General features: G+C 49.6%; 1 non-coding gene across 1 annotated transcript; it reads right to left on the bottom strand.

Moving 5' to 3' along the window:
- Positions 1-7753: 7753 nt before the first annotated feature.
- On the bottom strand, positions 7754-7847 carry TRNAI-UAU. Its single transcript has 2 exons — positions 7810-7847; positions 7754-7789 (listed from the first exon to the last, which is right to left on the bottom strand). It is a non-coding gene; the product is annotated as a tRNA-Ile (tRNA).
- Between the last annotated feature and the right edge of the window lie 10875 nt (positions 7848-18722).

Below are 18722 nucleotides of genomic sequence, written 5' to 3'. Positions count from 1 at the left end.
GGGACCCGGCCTACCCGCTAATGCCCTGGCTCATGAAGCCCTATACAGGCGCCTTGGACAGTGAGAAGGAACTCTTCAACTACCGGCTGAGCAAGTGCAGAATGGTGGTGGAGTGTGCTTCGGACGTCTCAAGGGAGATGGCGGAGCTTACTGACTCGCTCGGACATCAGCGAAAGAATATCCCCATAGTTATTGCTGCTTGCTGTGTGCTCCACAATCTGTGTGAGAGCAAGGGAGACCTTTTGGCCGGATGGGAGGTTGAGGCAAATCGCCTGGCTGCTGTTTACGATCAGCCAGACACCCGTGCCGAGAGAATATCCCAGCGGGAAGCGCTGTGCATCCGGGAGGCTTTGAAAGCTAGTTTCCTCGCAGAGCAGGGTAACCTGTGACTGTCCACTTGATTTTAAGAGAGCCTGATCATGGGCCTGTGTCTGTATGTGTCGAGTTAGATCTGAGCTCACAAACCCGGTTCTCCAAGTTTCCCCCACTTCCAAAGCACGTTTTAAAACTAATGACATGTAACAGTAATTAATAATAAATCTTTTGTTGACTTTGCATTTCTGTTCCTGGGTTGAAACATGGAAGCATTCTGTGCTGGGTTCGGTGTGCACTGATGTACAGACCGCTTGTCCAATACAGGACGGACAGCCTCCTGCTCCTACATAGGTCTTTGGGGTGGGGGACGGTTTACAGTGATTGTGCATGTAGGGGTGGGTTTGCAGGAATGGGTGGGTTTGCAGGAAGGGGCGAGGGGTGCCGTCTTTGGATAGGGGTTTGCATGATGGCTGTGGGCTGTGGGTTTGGGCGTTGGAAGGGGTGAGGGGTGTGGGGGACGGGTGAGTATCTGTCCCTGGATGAGGGCTCTTTTTGAGGCTCAGGGCAGCGGAGAGGCTCGTGGCTACGGTCGAAGTGCATGGTAAGGGAAGCCTGCCTTTACATTCGGGGATGGCAGGCGCCAGGACCCTGGACAAGCATACACATCAACGAATGACCCGGGGCAGCATACACCACACAGACTGACCCTGGTGCCTAGTGACTGCAGTCTGTGTGTGCCCTGCAGTTGACCCTGCCCCCAAGTCTGTACCCTGGTAATGTGGGCTATGCACTGCAATTAAAAATCCCCCCCCCCACACACACACACAAAGTCTTCTGACACGAGAAATGGGACGGAAACAATGAGTAACAGCAAACCGCTTTTAATAATGTTATACACAGTGGGGGGTTGAAACTTGGATTTGGGACTGGGTGATCCTGTAAGGGAAGAACTTCTACAAATTTAGAGCGCGAGAGGTGTCTTGTACATTAGCGCTCTGCTGCGGTGCAGTGACAGTTCTCACGGCCCCTACCGCCCCTCCTTCTTGTAACTTTGGGTGAGGGGGGGACAGGACTTCTTGGGGTTGGAGGGCGGTTGCAGATGCAGTGCAGGGGGGCTCTCTCCTCCTGCCTGCGGTCCTGCAGAACATCTACAAGGCGCCGGAGCGTGTCTGTTTGCTCCCTCATTAGACCAAGCAGCGCTTGAGTCGCCTGCTGCTCTTCCTGCCGCCACCTATCCTCCCGTTCGATGTGTGTGCGATGCTGCTGACACAGGGTCTCCCTCCACTGTCTCTGCTCTGCCGCCTCTGCTCTGGAGCAGGCCATCAGTTCCTGGAACATCTCGTCCCTAGTCTTTTTCTTTTGCCATCTCATCTGAGCCAGCCTCTGCGAGGGGGATGCCGGGGCAGTCCGGGAAAGAGCCGAAGCTGTGTGATGCGAAAAAGTAAGTGATTTCCTTGAACAAATACAGGTTTGCGGACAGTGAACACAGTCAAGTCAGTTTAAGAGAACAAGACTATACAGGGCACCAAGTCTCGCGAGATCTCAGAACTAGTTCGAGATTTCGGAGTACGCTCTCATTGGCGGCGCCATTGCACAGGAGAGCGGACAAGCGGGGAGAGACAGCTGAATCCATCTTGCAGACAGTCCTGGTAAGCCTTACAGTAGATAATGCTTATCAGTTAGTGGATAGCTGTGCTCTCCTGCTAAAGGCAATGTGGAAAGCAGAAAGGATGAGCCTTTTGCAGCCCCTCCCACCAGTGCACGGGAAAGATCAATGTATGCTTGTTCTCTGTGGCCTCTAGCACGTGGCTGTTAGGCGAGGGTCATTGTTATGCAACCTAATTTTAAACCATTAACAATAGTAACAATACACTAATTGCCCTACTTAGATGCAGTATTTCCAGAATGAGATCACCCTGAGGCGGGTCACCCGTGCCCAGAAAGAGAGGATGCTAAGGGAAGCGCTGCACCGACCAGGACCATATGCAGCAATGCTCGTGGAGGCGATGATCCCTCTGTATATTCGGATGTCCTGGCAAGGAAGAGTTTGCTTCAACGGAGCGCCCAACAAGGCACCTCTCCCAAGAAACCTCCTGCGGAGGCTTTTCGAGGAACTGTATGACACCTTCGTTGAATTGTCGCTAGAGGATTTTTCTTCAATCCCTCTTTGTGTGGACCTACTTTTCATATAGTTTAATATTTACAATTTTTTATATAGTGTTTCTATTTTTTCTATACATATTTTATAAAAAATAAATGTTTACACGTCTATAGCACTTACCGCCTGATCCTTCCCCTGATTCTGAGTCCGGGTTAACGGCAGGGGAGGTTGGTAGAGATCTCTGTGAGGGTGATGAAGAGATCCTGGCTGTCAGGGAAAGCGGGAGTGGGTTCGCTGTCGCCTGCGCCGTCCTCCAAAGACCATTCCTCATCTTCCCCATCGGCGAACATTGAGGAGGAACTGTCCCGGTACACTATTCCGTCCTCGGAGTCCACCGTCACTGGTGGGGCAGTGGTGGCAGACCCACCTAGAATGGCATGCAGTGCCTCGTAGAAGCGGCATGTCTGGGGCTTGGCTCCGGAGCGTCCGTTTGCCGCTCTGACTTTTTGATACCCTTGTCTTAGGTCCTTGACTTTCACGCGGCACTGCATCGCATCCCGGCTGTATCCTTTCTCTTTCATGGCTTTCGAGACCTTCTCGAAGGTCTTTGCATTCCGCTTGCTGGAGCGCAGCTCCGAGAGCACAGACTCCTCGCCCCACACAGCGATCAGATCCATGACTTCCCGGTCAGTCCATGCTGGGGACCTCTTTCTATTCTGGGATTGCCCAGACTCCTCTGCTGGAGAGCTCTGCATCGTTGCAGGTGCTGCAGAGCTCGCCCCGATGTCCAACCAGGACATCAGATTCAAAGTGCCCAGACAGGAAAATGAATTCAAATTTTCGCGGGTCATTTCCTGTGTGGCTGGGCAGAGAATCCAAGCTCGGACTGCTGTCCAGAGCGTCAACAGAGTGGTGCAGTGTGGGATAGCTCCCGGAGCTACTAAGTTCGATTAGCATCCACACCAAACCTAATTCGAGCTAGCCATGTCGAATTTAGCGCTACTCCCCTCGTCAGGGTGGAGTACCAAATTCGAACTAAAGAGCCCTCTAGTTAGAATTAAATGGCTTCCTGGTGTGGACGGTTGAGCGGTTAGTTCGAAATAACGCTGCTAAATTTGACTTAAAGTCCAAGTGTAGACCAGGCCTTAGAGACGCTGAGGACTGGAACTGATTTCAGCTGCTGGACAGCTCTGCTAGGTCTTTATTCATTTGCACAGGAAAATGCTGAGTGTTTAAATTCATTTCAAGCCCCCTGCCCCCCTTCAGCGAACTCCTGAACATACTGGAGATGGGTCTGGAAATTGATTTTCATTCAAAAATTTTTTAAAGGGAATCACTTGGATTGCAACTAGAAATCTATTATCCTGCAGGGAAACATTCACCCACTGACCTACCCTCACAACAGAGAGTGTCATGTATAGCCCAGAGCAGGAACTGTTTTTAACCTGGGGGTTAGTAAACTTTATCTCTATACAAACACCATAGCTTACAAACTCCCCACCCCCGCTCTGTGTCACCAGAGCACAACAACAACTCTCCTTGGAGCACACACAGCTCCCCAGCTCCCTGCCTGTCAGTCTCTCCAGCGTTGCTCCAATCCCTTAAAGCAGGGTCTCAACCTCAATTTACCTTAGGGCCAGGGCCAGTCCTCCAGTCCTCCCAGTGGGCCAATAATGTCACTCATACTGCCCAGAAACCATCCCCCCAAACTCTGCCCCTCACCTGCCTAAGGCTCTGGGAGGGAGTTTGGGTGGGGGGAGGAGGTCTAGGGTGCAGGCCCTGGGCTGGGGCTGGGGATTGGGGTGCAGGAGGGGTGCAGGCTCTGGGGGGAGTTTGGGTGCAGAAGGGGTGAGTGGCTGGTCTCTGGGAGGGAGTTTGGGTGGGGGAGGGGTTCTGGGGTGCAGGCTCTGGGATGGAGTTTGGATGCTGGTGCAGGCTCTGGGCTGGGGCAGGGGGTAGCGGCAACAGGAGGAGGGGTGGGGTTGCAGGCTCTGGGCGGGAGCTTGGGGGCAGGCGGGAGGGGGTGTGTGGGAAGGGGGAGGGGTGCAGGCTGTGGGAGAGAGTTGGGGGCAGGGGTGTGTGAAGAGGGGGGAGCAGGCTCTGGGAGGGAGTTTGGGAGAAGGAAGAGGTATGTGGGGAGGGGCTGGCAGTGCAGGCTCTGGGAGGGGGTCAGGGATGCAGCACTTACCTGGGGCTCCAAGGCAGGGTGGGCTGGGGGGCCTCCGTGTACTGCTGCCTCCAGACACTGCCCCCGAAGCGTCTCTTTGGCTGCAGGGGCTCAGGGTGGGGTCAGTGCACGGAGGCACCGACCCACCCCGCCCTGCCATGGGGAGGGGCCGGCAGCCACTGGAGCGAGCAGGCAGATGCTGCTCAGCTCCGCTGCACTGACAGGGCCCCTGGGAGCGCCTGGGGGCAGCAGGTGGGGCCAAGGGAGTGACCTGGTCCCAAAACTGCTGGAGCCCCACGGGCGAGACCTGGGAACCAGGACTGCCAGCCAGACAAACACCTTTAAGAGGAGGCGTCCCTCTCCCTGTCACAAACTGATCTTCCTCCTTCAGTTCAGTGACAGCCTGAATTGTTCCTTATCCCGGCAGAGCTGGAGGATTGAAAGCAGCAACATCAAACCCCTGTGTAGCTCACAGGAATGGACAGAAACACTCCCTGGTATCTGAGGAGATGTTCAGCTTTGCCTTTGGTCAACTTCAAGGCTAAAGGGAAAGGAGGTGGCGCCAGGTATAAAGAGTGAAACACGACACATCATAGTTATGCCCATGGCGGCTGCAAAATCTTTTGATGTACTTCTTCTTATCAGCCGTGTATTGTTTTCTCTGGAGCCTAGGCCTTGACCAAGAAATTTGTACTTTGCTAAAATAATCGACTGCCCCTGGTGAAGGCAATGGACTTGACACCCACTGGGGTGTCCCAACACAGGTACAAGTACTAATAACAGTGGCTGCCTTTTAGCCATAGATTTTAATCAGGGCAATAAATACAAACCCCTGTTAAATCATTCCTCAGCCCGAGTCCTTCACCCACATTCCCTAGAGCACTGGGCCACCATGTGATCGTTTCATTTCCGACCTCAGTTTCACACAGAGACAAAATTTCCTTTGCACAGATCCATGAACAGCAAAACCTCCCTGTGTCTCTGGTCTAAGACAGGGCATTCGATGCCAGTGAACCTTTTTCTCCTGCAATGGCGACGGTCAGACAGAGGGGTCATGGCACCTGCATCCCTGTCAGGGAGATATTGGCTCCGCTCTTTCTTTCTTTCTGCTGCTGTTGTTAGTCCATGAAACATCAGGGATGGAATGCAAGGCTGAGTTCACACACCAGCCCTCTGAAAAATTTCAGTGCCCCAGAGAAATCCTGCCCCCTGCTATTGGAACGATGTGCTGGAGATTTGACTAGGAAAGGGACTGTCTGAATTGTCAGAGTGGGGAATGAACAACAATCTACAGCAATGTCATTAACACAAACTCACTCCCATCATGCTCCAGCCGGAAGGGAAATGGGCAGGAATTCTCGCTGTTCAGCCAAGGACACACTTACACTGATGCGCAGCCGTGAGTGGGCTGGGGAAGCTGGTCTGGGCAAACAATTTAAAGTGACAATTCAGTGAGAACAAAATCATCATGCAGGGAAACAGCTGCATATCAAGTAGTTGTGGCCGAGTGGTTAAGGTGATGGACTAGAAACCCATTGGGGTCTCCCTGCGCAGGTTTGAATCCTGCCAACTATGCAAGCGCTGCGCTGCTGTTGTTATTATTGTAGTCTTAGTGCCTGAGCATCCATAGTGCAAACTGGAGATAAATCTAGTTTCACTCTGTTTACACTTAAAACGCTGCTGTGGCGCTGCTATAGCACTTTGGAGTAGACAGTGACTGGAGGGATTTTCCCATCAATGTAATAGCTGCATGGAGAGAACAATTCTTCCTTTTCTTTAGCACTATCTAACCAGGGCTTAGGTCACCTTAATTATATGGGTTTGATGGGGGGTCACACCCTGAGAGACGTCGCTTTGCCAGTTCAGTGCCCAGTGTACACCAGCCCTTAGATCCCTCTGGGTATTTCAATGCAGGCACTGACCTGTGAGAGGAAAACATCAGCTCACAAATGATCTTCCCATTATTAATTTCCACGCTGCCCCTATTGGAGGTCTGGGCATCTCCAGTGTCACTGCTCTGCGTTCACCTTCCCCTAGAATTGTTCTCGGACATTCGCCTTCCTCTGCAGCATGGGGCACAGGTCACTTGCTGGAGGATTCCCTGCACCTTGAGGTCTTTAAGCCACAATTTGAGGACTTCAATAACTCAGACATAGGTTAGGGGTTTGTTACAGGAGTGGGTGGGTGAGATTCTGTGGCCTGCATTGTGCAGGAGGTCAGACTACATGATCATAATGGTCCCTTCTGACCTTAAGTCTATGAATCGATGAATCTATTCCCAAATTTGGAAAATTGTGCAGTTCAGAATGTGAATAGCGACCCCGGCTCCTTCCTGCACCTGCTCTACATTGCTCCACAGCAGCTTCTCCCCCTGCAGAGTCACCCCAGCACGGCAGTGCAGCCGCCCAGGGTTCAGCAGGGGCCCCTGGCCAGGACAGTGGGTGCAGCTAACAGCCCAGTGTGCCTGGCCCTGAGGCAGCTGTAAAAAAGCAACCCACCCCCCCCAGAAGTACAGAGACTGAATTCCCCAACTTTAACATCATGACCCCCTGTAGAAAGCCACACGTCAGTTGTATTTTCACAGGGAGATGCAAAAATCAAGTGACCAATTTTTGAGTTGAGTAAATAAAGTTGAGGAGATAGTTATTAACCTCACAAAAATATACTAAAGATCCCTCAACATAACACCTGAAGGTGAAATATGAACAGAGACAAACCTTGTCAGCAAAGGCTCATTTTCCAAACAATCCTCAAAATGTGACTAATTCCCACCCCTCCTCCACAGGGGCTCTGTGCAGTGTCACTGTTCTGCAGGCAGCTTCCCATTAAATGCTGTTGGGGGACATTCCCAGGCCTGGAAATGTACCAACGACAGAATTTGAAGAGCAAACCTGGCTCCCCGCACCAGGTGGGATTTGAGTGTTTTGTCCCTGTCACTTAGTCTGTGTCAATAGTACAGACGCCAGGGGCAGGACTCCAGGCTCTGCTTGAGGGATCCTGGCGCAAGGGCTGGGGCGGGCGGAGTAAGGATGGTAGATTCTGACCTGGAGAGGAGGTAATAAGTGAAGGGGGCATTTTTTATTAGCCCCCTCCTGAGGGTCCCCAGGGCTGGAATTCTACATTCCACAGGCCAAATAAGGGGGTGACACCACTTGGTTAATGAAAACCAGTGCTCCAGGTGAGGTTTGAACTCACAACCTCAGCATAGCTCCTCTCAGCACTGCCCTATAAGTACTGTGCGCTAAGCAATTGCGCCACTGGAGCACTTATTAATTAGGATTCTCCAAAACCCCTAGGTTGATACAGGCGAGGCGTGACCCCCAAAACATTCTCAGTGGGGTTGAGAGCAGGTAGCGACAAGTGTTGTACTCGGTGGGGTGGATTCTTCTTAAGGGTTCCAGGCCCCATTTGACCCTTTTGTTCTTCCCTGTGTAATAACAGAGCTGGTTAAGACTCAATGGAGAGTCTTGCTGCAGACCAACAGATCTGAAATCACTGATAACCAGCTCTGAGCATTAGTCCTGCTTTGGGACAGTGTCTCTCATGCAAGAAACTGCCCAGTCTGCGCTAGCAGTGAGGCTCCCTCACTAACAGCTGAAATCAGGGAGAGCTGTGTGAAGTGCAGGGCCCCAGGGGTGCCCGAACAGGGGGGAACAACACCCCAGGGCTTTTAAAAATGGGAGGGCTCTGCCTTGCCACTTTCTAATGACCATAAGGGCGAGTGAGGGTGGGGAGGGGACGGAGAGCAGTGAGCGGGAGGAGGGGTCTTGGGGGATGAGGCAGCGTAGGAGCCTCTTGTGGGAAATATCTCCTGCCCCACTGCCAAAAGGAGCCCCTTGAGTGGGAACGGTCAGAGGCCCCACTCGGGGGCTGGCCCTGCTTTCCTACCTCCTTTTCAACTGCTGCAAAAACATCCCGAGCAGAGAAGCAGCGGGCCAAAATACTTTTAAGCAGCTGCCAAAGTAGCTCAGTTGGGAGAGTGTTAGACTGAAGATCTAAAGGTCCCTGGCTTAACCCCAGCCTTTGGCAGCTTGTTCTCTGGAAGCACAGCGGTGCCTGCACCCAAGGTGAGCAGGGCTGGCCTAGGGCAAAGCAATTTTGGGGGCCCTTTCCATTAAAAAAGTTGCAATACTGTATTCTCATGGGGCCCCTGAGAGATGAGAGCTGTCTTTCCGAACGTGGTGGCCCTCAGGAATGGTGCCAGAGGGCTGCTGGGCAGTGACAGGCAGGCATTGGGGATGAAAACTCCTCTGCGCAGTTGAGCAAGGGCAGTGCCCTGGAAGGGGCATCTGTGAAAGTGGCCATGTGGAAGGTGGCAGGGATTTGGGGGCCCAGGAGGGGGTGCTTGCTGTTCAGTGCCTTGGAGCAGCTGGACTTGGCCATGGTGGGTGTTCAGGAAATGCACATTAACAACTCTAGGGTAGCTCAATAGGCAGAGGTTGATTGGAGGAAAGGCCTCCTGGACAGGGAAGAATGATGGGGCTGGAGTCTTGTTCTTCACATTCACGGTGCGAGTACAGAAGGTGGTGGAGCTTAGACCAGGGAGGGCATTGCTGGTGGCTTTGTGCTCTGTGGCACTGATTACTGCTATATTAGTGTGTATGGTCCCCAGTTAAGGCATGAGAGGGAAGATCAAAGGCTCCCTTCCTCTGGACTGCATGATGTTTGTTGTTGGGGGGGATTTTAATTGTGTCAGCCGGCCTGAGCACCGCTGGCCCTGTTTTCCCAACCTTCAGAGGAAACATTTTTACAATGAGCACTACCTGGCGCAGGTCTGTAGTGAGGTCGGCTTAGAGGAGCTCACTCCAGCCACAGAGGGGGTTCACCTTTCTGCAGGGACAGACCAGGACTCGCACTGACCGGATTTATGCTTAGCTTTTGTGTCTTTAGCACGTTGCTTCTCAGATTCTTTCTTGGCCTGACTTGTTAGACTTTGACAATTAACAGGCCAGAGTTTGTGCACCTTCCTATTATCCTCACTAGGATCTGATTTCCAAATTTTGAGGAATGACTTTTTGCCTCTAATGGCCTCCATTACTCTGACGTTTACCTAGAGTGGCTTTCTGCTGGTCCTCCTATTGTTGTTTCTGATTTAGGGCAAACGTTTCATCTGAGCCTCTAACTGCGGTGGTTTTAAACGCTCTGCATGCTGCTTGCAGGCACCTAACACTTGTGACAGCAGCTCCTTTTAATTCCCATCTAACCATCTGTACTTATGCCGATAGGTCGACTTTAGGTCTTTAACTTTGAGCGGTAGCTGAGAAGATGTTAAATCGGGCAGAAACCCATTCGACAAACCTCTTCATTTCCTTGTTATTTCCTGACTTAGTCATTCATCGCCTTTTCCTTATTTCCTGGTTGAGGTGGCGGCCTGCCAGGGAGCTCCCTGGCACCTCTGGCTGCCTGGGCTGAAGGCAAGAGGCAGGCCTGGGGGTGGCGAGGGCCTCCTGTCCCGGAATGAGGCTGCAGTGCTTCCTGGTCCCCTTTTCCCACCACACCGGCAGGCGGCTGCTGCGGGAGAACACGAGGGAGGCTCTGGGGGCGCTAGGCAGCGCTGTGTGTGTGGCTGTCAGGGGAAAGAGCCGAGGCTCCCGACTCGACCTGCCATTGACTCGCGTGGCTCTGCGCGCTGTCAGCCGGGGCGGGGCGGGCCAGGCCGCGGACATGACTCAGGCTTGGGCCGCATGGCCGTGCTTTCCTGACGAGGCATGAGGCAGGCCAAGAGCTTTGCACAGCGTACAGGGAAGTGGGAGGGAGGCGTCTTTGAGCCGGCGTGTCTCCTCCGCTTCTCCCTTGCCGCTTGGGCGGAGGCGGGAAGGGAGCGAAATGTTCCCGGCTGAAGGTTTTGCGCTCGGCCTTGAGGATTAAGCCTGAGGCTCTGGCATGGCTGCTGGGAGATGCGCTTTTGCAGCGCGGCCCCCACACTCTTGTAGGCAGCAGGTGACCCCACTGTGTCCAAGAGGGAGCCTTCAACGTGGCAAAAGGGGGACATCACGGCTCCCAGCAGACCTTGAGGAGCCCATGAGGAGCCTTCAGTGGCATCCCTGGGGGAGCATAACCCCCCCTCCTTTCCATTAACAGCTGCACTCACTGACCCATGATACCACAGAGACGCCTACCAGCAGCTGGTTTGCCAGGGCCGCTGCCCAGCACCCTGCAGCGCTTCCTGCCAGTGCCAGAGCTCACCAGGCACTAGCCTGGAGCCAGGGCCGCTAGGCGCTGCTGAAGAAAAGCCAGCAGAGGGACACAGTGGGAGCGTCCTGTGCCCATAACACAGAGGTGGATCAATCAAAACCCTCTTCTGCCAGCACCAGGCCTCCTGCTTCTTACACTGGGCCTGCAAGCGAGGGGGTGGCTGGCACGGTGCCAAGAGTCTAACCTGTGAGGCAGGAGGCGGCTGACGCCCGCAGCCTGCTGGGGAGCTCCCAGAAGCTTTAAGTGACAGAGACTCCTCAATGCCCTTAGTAACAAGGGTTTGGGGGTCACAGAGGCCAGTAAGGGAGTCACTGTGTCGGCCCTATAACCCTGGGTGTCAGGTCACTGTGCAGCTTTGATCTAGAGCTCAGATCCCAACAACCAACCAGCAGCCCACAACCTCCCCCTGGGTCTGCCCCACCTGGTTACTCCTTACAGGCTGATCTCACCCCCCTTCCAGCCCCGGATTCGCCCCTAATCATCCTACTGCCACTCAGAGCCACAGCCGTGGAGGTGCTGAAGGAGGGAGGGGTGACGCTAGGGTGGGGTTCTTCTCTAAAGATGGCTGGCAGAAAGGTGGTGCTCAGCTCTGTTAGCCAAAAGGGCTCGTTTCCCCCTGGAGCTTACCTAATTACACCAAGGAGGCACGGAGACAGGAAGACGAGTACCACACCCTTTATTGATCGGTCAGCTGAGCGGGTGTTCCTCTCGGCTAGTGCCAGAGAAAGAGACACACCTTACATGGCCAGATGGGCTTACCTTTATACCCCGAAACAAACAACTTAGCCTACGTTTGTCTACGTCATTTGGTTGACCTGTAGAACCTGTACATGCATCTATTAGGGGATAATTGGATATGCAGGATACATATATCATTTTGTGGGGGCTACAAGAGACATACAGCTGTTGAGGATACATTTGTCATTCTGAAGGGGACACAAGATACATCCGTTGACCCTTTGTACTAGATACTTTGGATGCATACATGTGAACGCAGCTGCATACACTTGGGGAGCCAACATATACTTGGGGAGCCAAACAAAACTGATAAGCGAAATAGCTGACTTAGGTAGATACACGGCCTTCAGTCTAATGAGTTCTGTAAGCTTTCCAACACAGTTTGGACAAGCATAACATAACTTTGGTTTACTCAGGCCTAATACGGAAAGGCTTCATTAGCACTATGATTTTTCCAACAACTCCCCCCTTTGAGAATACTCACCAAACCTTTTGGCTGAGTTTTCTCACACTTTGAGGCCAAAAAGCAATGAAGCTCTGCAGAAATATTTACAACTGCTCTTTTAAGCTTAGTCACCCCCAACCCAGGAATGAATGCATGGACAAAAGAGTGGAACCTTGTTCATTGAACAACTAAGGGATTGGGGCACTGACTATAACTCAGGTAGGTATACCTAATGGTTTAATTTCCCAGATGTCTCAGTGAATAATTTAGTCCCATATGCATCCTCCCCATGGACCCGGCAGGATTCGGTATGTGGGAGCCACACCCACCCTAACCGGTCCATATGCTTGGAAGGAGCACTGTAAATGTACACACTTTCATCCAGAAAGTGTCCAAATATGTTTCCATGACCACAGATCAGATGGTACTTCAGATGTGTCTGTAAGGGCAGTGGGCCAAGTCTGGTACTCAAGATTACTCCAAATGGCCATCAGCTGGTCATTCAGGAAATCCTGGATTTCTAAACATACTAGATCCCACTGCAATGCCTTCCCAGTCTTAGTGATATTTAATACCATCTCTGTCTTCAAAAATAAGGCTAGTGGCCTTTTCTAGTTGGCCCAATTTCTTAGCATATTCTTGGCTTTGAAAAATAATTCAGATGACTGCAACACTATTGGCCCCAGCCCACAGGGATCTGGTCAATTCCCCTTTCTCCAGAGGAAATAACCCAGGCTCTTTGTTGTGCTAAGCTAATGGCAGCCCCTTGTGAGCAATCTGGGTATGTAAAAGTGATCTGAAAACTGGATAAAGACAATGTCATTTAAAATCCAATTAGGAAGGGCAATACATACTAAAGGATTTATCCAAAACACAGGGCGCAGCCTGTAGAATAAACCCCAAAATCCAAGTAATTCCACATTCCCAAACATGGGTCCCACAAGTTTTTTTCTGCCAGTGTATAATTCCTCGGGTTTCTTCACCAGGGTCAGTTCTCAATGTCCTTTTTAGTCAGGAATTCCTGGACTTTGGCAATGTCAGTGGAGTGAGTGGTTTTTTTCTTCTTTCCCCAAACAGTTGTAGTTCAGCATTCTACAGGGGAGGGATTAGGAATACACCAGCCTGTAATGGTTTTTTATTCTTCTAGAAAAGTTCAAAGGCACAGTAGGTCTGTCAGCGGACAAGGGAGAGGTTAGCTAGCACGTCACCTTGTCCTTTTTCCCTGCTGTCCAGAAGGCACAGTGGAGCTAGAAGAAGGAATAGGCTAATCATATAGGAGAGTTCTCCTTATGTGGACGGGTCTTTTTGAAGTGAGAATCATGGGCCCAAGCAGTCAGTCTTTGGCACTTCACAGCGGTGTTGGTAATCAGCAGGACTCAATAAGGGCCTTTCCAGCGTGGAGCCAAAGCAGTCTTTCATTGGTGGACCTGTACATTGATCCGGTCTCCAGGTTCCATGGAGTGGCAGGGCTGCTAGGGTCTTCGGGTAGTGCGTCTTTACCTGTGTAAAAAGGAAACCTAACACATTGCATTAGTGTCTTTGCAGATTGTACAGCCCCCCTTTTCCTGGTTGTTAGCCAAGTGTCCTTGAACGAAGACAGTGTATTTTTCTTTTTCTTTTTCTTTTTTTTTTTTGGACTGAGCTTGCTAGTTAAAGTTTTTCTCATTTAACTCGTTCTTTTTCCTTTTCCCCTTTTTGGCTTCCTTTTTTAACCTACAAAGGAAACTTTTACTTTTTACTTATACACCTTTTGTTAACAATGAACACATACACATTGGTGTTATACAGTACATTAGTCTTATTATTTAATGTATGCCACATATACCCTTCTACTAAAATAACCTTATTACAGAGCTTTGGAACAACAAGCCAGGACAAGCACACCCACTTTGATGAGTTCATTTAATACAAGCTCTAGTTCAATAGCTTCCCACCATCCCCAGCCCTCTGGCTAGAAATCTGAGGTAGCCAGAAGGATCCCATGTACAATATGGGGAGTGGGTTAACTTTTTATGTCCTTGCTTCCAAAGACTGTTAGTATGCAATTTGGCCAATGCAGTTTTTTTCTCTTACTTAAGAAAATATATTAGACTTTAATAGATCACATTTTTCTGATGTATCCAAACACTTTGTATTTTAAGTTGAACAAAACAAATATCTGCATTTCAATTCAAGCCTTCTGCTTTATTTCAAACCAGACCATCCCATGAAAATATTAATCACAACAATTTGACCACAAGACAGAACATAGAACACAAAACTTAATTTTTACTCTGCCAGTAAATCACGATACGTTGAATGCTATTCAGCTGGCATTAGTTTTCTTTGATTATCTGAAAGACCAAAACAGAGGTCTCCCCCTTCTGGGCAGTCAATTATTGCTTAAAATATACAAATACCCTTGTTGATTTTAGGCAAAACAGGGGAATTACCCCATATTTTCTTGTATATGTTTTATAGGCAGCCCAGGTTTCAGTGGCTTTTACCTTATCAGTTAGATAATTTGCATTAATACAGATGCTTTCTGGCTTGCTTTTTACTTTTAACTCCTGCTTTTAAACACTGAAAGAAAACATCACCACTTATAGTGCCTTAGAGCCTAATAAATTTTTATTTACACAGCACTGTATACATTCTTTAGCTAATTCAACAAAATTGTTCATAGCCAAATGATTGCAATCTAATAATTTCTTTGCCTGAATTTATTTACAAACATTTTAAAAAAAAACACCAAGAACTTTTCTCTTTAGCATTTTTACAAAGTTCAACTACTATTCCTTCCAGCAACTACAGGGTTAACTCTTCACTTTCCTTCAAATCACTTGCTCTTTCCTTATATCACTTGCTTTGTCTTTCAACAGCCACTTACCAATTCAAATCACCATTTCAAATATCCTTCTGAGTATTTGAAATCCCCATGCTTATACTCACTTACTTCTTCCTTCCACGAGACCCTCAAAAGTTTCCAACCTGTTCTCCAAGCTCTCTGTCTGTTGCCCGCCCGCCTGGGCCCGATCCTTTTTTTTTTTTTTTTTTTTTTTTCCGCTGAACCGTTTCTTTCATGGGCTTCTGCCCCCACCCTTCTGGGTTTTTTTTTTCCTAAAACATTTTATTCACAAGACGACCCGACCCGAGTCCTCCCTCGTGAGGCTTGCCACCTGGGCAAAACGCATGGCCCACTGGCGTTAACTATTTAATTGCCTCTTGTAGCAAACACACTGCTGTTACGGCGTATGCTGAGCACAAATGGTTACATTTTAACAAGTCCCTGAAGGACTGGTACTTGCTTAGCCAGGGCTTCCTTTTTTCCAACTACTCTATTGCCCAGTCCTGCTACGACTGGGGGTAGATCCTTTCACCTGCCACCCTTTCTGGTCAACCAGGGTGGAGAGAGGAATGCTAAACCCTTCTCCAGTTCTCAGACTTACTGCAGCTGAGAATGGGCACACCTTTAATTATGCAATCCTCAACATATAACACCAACATAACCAAATAAAACAAACATAAAACAACAAGGGTAAAACAAATAGATGGTGTAAATTCTACAGGGTTCCCCCATTCTCTATTGCTCACCAAACTGTGACAAATTTCTGTTACCAATTTATGCCTCATGTCAGGTGATCAAACTGACACTGCAGGACGTTGCAGGAGGATAGAAAATACACCATATAACCAAATTTTAAAGCTTCATTAAAATGATAAAACAACAATGGAGAGTGTTGGGAATGCTCCCACATCACTCAAGAAAGATATAAATGCCCCATACTTACACATATCCAGACTGGCCACGTCTGTATATAACATTCAGAAAAGGGGAATAGGTGGACGGGAGATTATCCTGTATACAGCTTGTTCAGAATTTCCAACATGCTTCCGCTCTTGGGAAGGCTGTTCTTTTACACCCTGGAATCTCCTGCGGTGTCTCTTTCAGAGATTCTAGTCCAGGTCAGCTACCTGTGGCTTCTCCAGTGTCACCAAGCCACACCAACACCGGCATCCGTCACAAAGTCAGACTGCTGGATCTCACCAAACAGTTAAGCTTTGCAAATGTAATCTCAGTTCTGTAACTTGTACTGCCTTTGGTTTGCTTGACCTTGAGCATAAAACAACTTTCTTTTTTTTATCTCTGGGCGAAGCTGAGTTTTAAATTAACCCGTTTCTAGACAAATTGCTCACACTGTGTCAGAGGCTTTTCTTTGGTAATTAAAAGCTCCTCTGAGATATATGATCCTATCTAGATTAAAGGTACCTTTTAATGGGCATTGTTTAGATGGATCTTCACGCGTATAAAGATTCCAATTCTCTAAATACCTGCAGGTTTTAGAACCATAATGTACGTACATATAATATGCTGGGGTACCCTTAGGGGGTGAGGTGGAATGTTTAGACTGTCCCTTACCCACACGGAAAAGAAGGGGGGGGGAGAGAAGATGGGTTCACACGCTCCTAGACCCGGTTACAGTTTTGGCTTCCAGCATACCAATAGAACAAGAAACAAAAGTACCCCTACCAAAAAGAAAAGCCAGCCCTGGGGCTGCTCTAAGTCCCAGTAATTGTTCAGCACGGCCCACGGACTCGTGGAGTTAATGGAATTATTCATTAGCCATGTCTGAACCTAGGTACCTTAACCAGAAAGCTTTTACCCACACACCTTCCTATTTGTGGGTTCCTTTACCGTTAGGGGCCCAAGGTCCCAACCCTCACTCTTCGGGGGCGTTAATCCTCAAACCCAGGAGGTAACGCACTTACCACGCCCGGAGTGGCCACGTCTGGCAGGTGGACTCCCCTCTTCTGGTACTGTCTTGCCTCCGTGTCGTTTGGAGTTCTCCGCCGCCGATTGCGGCGACCCGGAGCTCGAGCAAACCAATAGCTCAAGGTGGCCACTCTCCTGAGCCGTCCTCGGCCGCCGGTCAGCGCCCCCAACAGGGAGAGAAGTCCCTTCGTGGTCGCCATTTGTTAGCCAAAAGGGCTCGTTTCCCCCTGGAGCTTACCTAATTACACCAAGGAGGCACGGAGACAGGAAGACGAGTACCACACCCTTTATTGATCGGTCAGCTGAGCGGGTGTTCCTCTCGGCTAGTGCCAGAGAAAGAGACACACCTTACATGGCCAGATGGGCTTACCTTTATACCCCGAAACAAACAACTTAGCCTACGTTTGTCTACGTCATTTGGTTGACCTGTAGAACCTGTACATGCATCTATTAGGGGATAATTGGATATGCAGGATACATATATCATTTTGTGGGGGCTACAAGAGACATACAGCTGTTGAGGATACATTTGTCATTCTGAAGGGGACACAAGATACATCCGTTGACCCTTTGTACTAGATACTTTGGATGCATACATGTGAACGCAGCTGCATACACTTGGGGAGCCAACATATACTTGGGGAGCCAAACAAAACTGATAAGCGAAATAGCTGACTTAGGTAGATACACGGCCTTCAGTCTAATGAGTTCTGTAAGCTTTCCAACACAGTTTGGACAAGCATAACATAACTTTGGTTTACTCAGGCCTAATACGGAAAGGCTTCATTAGCACTATGATTTTTCCAACAGCTCTGTCAGCGACCTGCCCAGTTGCCTCACTGCCAGGGGATGCAGACGTTTCTGTAAGGCACATAAAGGGGCTATTTAGTGTTGAAGCAAATGTGAGGAATGTGCATTTATGAGAGGAAATTTCCATCTCTTAAGGAGCTGTACATCAAGGCTCCAGTGGCCTAATGGATAAAGCATTGTCTTCCAAAGCCAGAGATTGTGGGTTCAAGTCCCATCTGGGGTGAAGATCTATTTCTTTCCTGTATATTGCAAGGAAAGGGCCTTATTTTCAACCAGGAAGCTGGGAGATGTTTCTTTGTTTGAGCACAAAGTCCTGGATCTTGGGAATAATCACCAAGGATATTAGAAGGCTCAGTCTGGTGACCTAATGGATGCAACCATACATCCCCATCCCAGGGCAGCCCCATCTGAGAACCAGGATCCATGGAGCAACATTCCCCTCCTGCCCTGACAGGTGGGCTGTGCAGATGATGGTGGAGGGCAGCAGGAGGGGAGGTTGCACTAGCACTGCCTGGGCTGTATCTGCACCAAGGATAAATGGAGGGGGTCATGCAGCCTGTGCCTGACACTCCACAGTGCTACATTCACTCCAGGAACAAGTCAAATCCTGCACCAAGGGTGGTGAATTCCCATGTGAGCACACAGTGCCCCTGTCCACCACACATGCTGCACACACATCAACTGCAGCAAAAGAGACACAAACTGCACACTGAGGAGACAGCTGGTTTGTTTCCAGGTTGCTTTATTTCCAAAGGTACTGACGTGTGGTCTCTCTTCTTTTTCCATGGGCAGAAACGCAATGGAGGAGAATCTCACATCCCTGAGCTGCCAGGTGACAGTGGCAGGAAGAAAACGCACTGCAATGAAATTTAAAAACCACTCATAAATAATTTAACAATGAGAAGTAATTAAATAAAAAAAATCCAATGGACACACATGCTGGTGGCTTGTTCCCACCCCAGAGAGTGAGGGGCAGGGAGTGTGTGAAAGGCAGGTTATTAAGTCTGAGGGAGCATATTCATATTTCATACAAGTTAAACAAATTATAGCAGACAGCTACAAAATACTCCATTTGGTAACATCAATACAGAATATATAAATCTACAAGCAATACAGCCATACACAGGGTGTCCACTTAATACCAGAGTTCCCACGGCCAAATAGCTGGAAGTGCCTTCACAGTCACTGCTAAACGAAA

This window comes from Mauremys reevesii, linkage group 12 (genome assembly GCF_016161935.1).
Source record: "Mauremys reevesii isolate NIE-2019 linkage group 12, ASM1616193v1, whole genome shotgun sequence".
Classification (NCBI taxonomy): domain Eukaryota; kingdom Metazoa; phylum Chordata; order Testudines; family Geoemydidae; genus Mauremys; species Mauremys reevesii.
The sequence above is the reverse complement of the archived record's forward strand: the minus strand, read 5'-3'. Positions and strand labels throughout refer to the sequence as shown.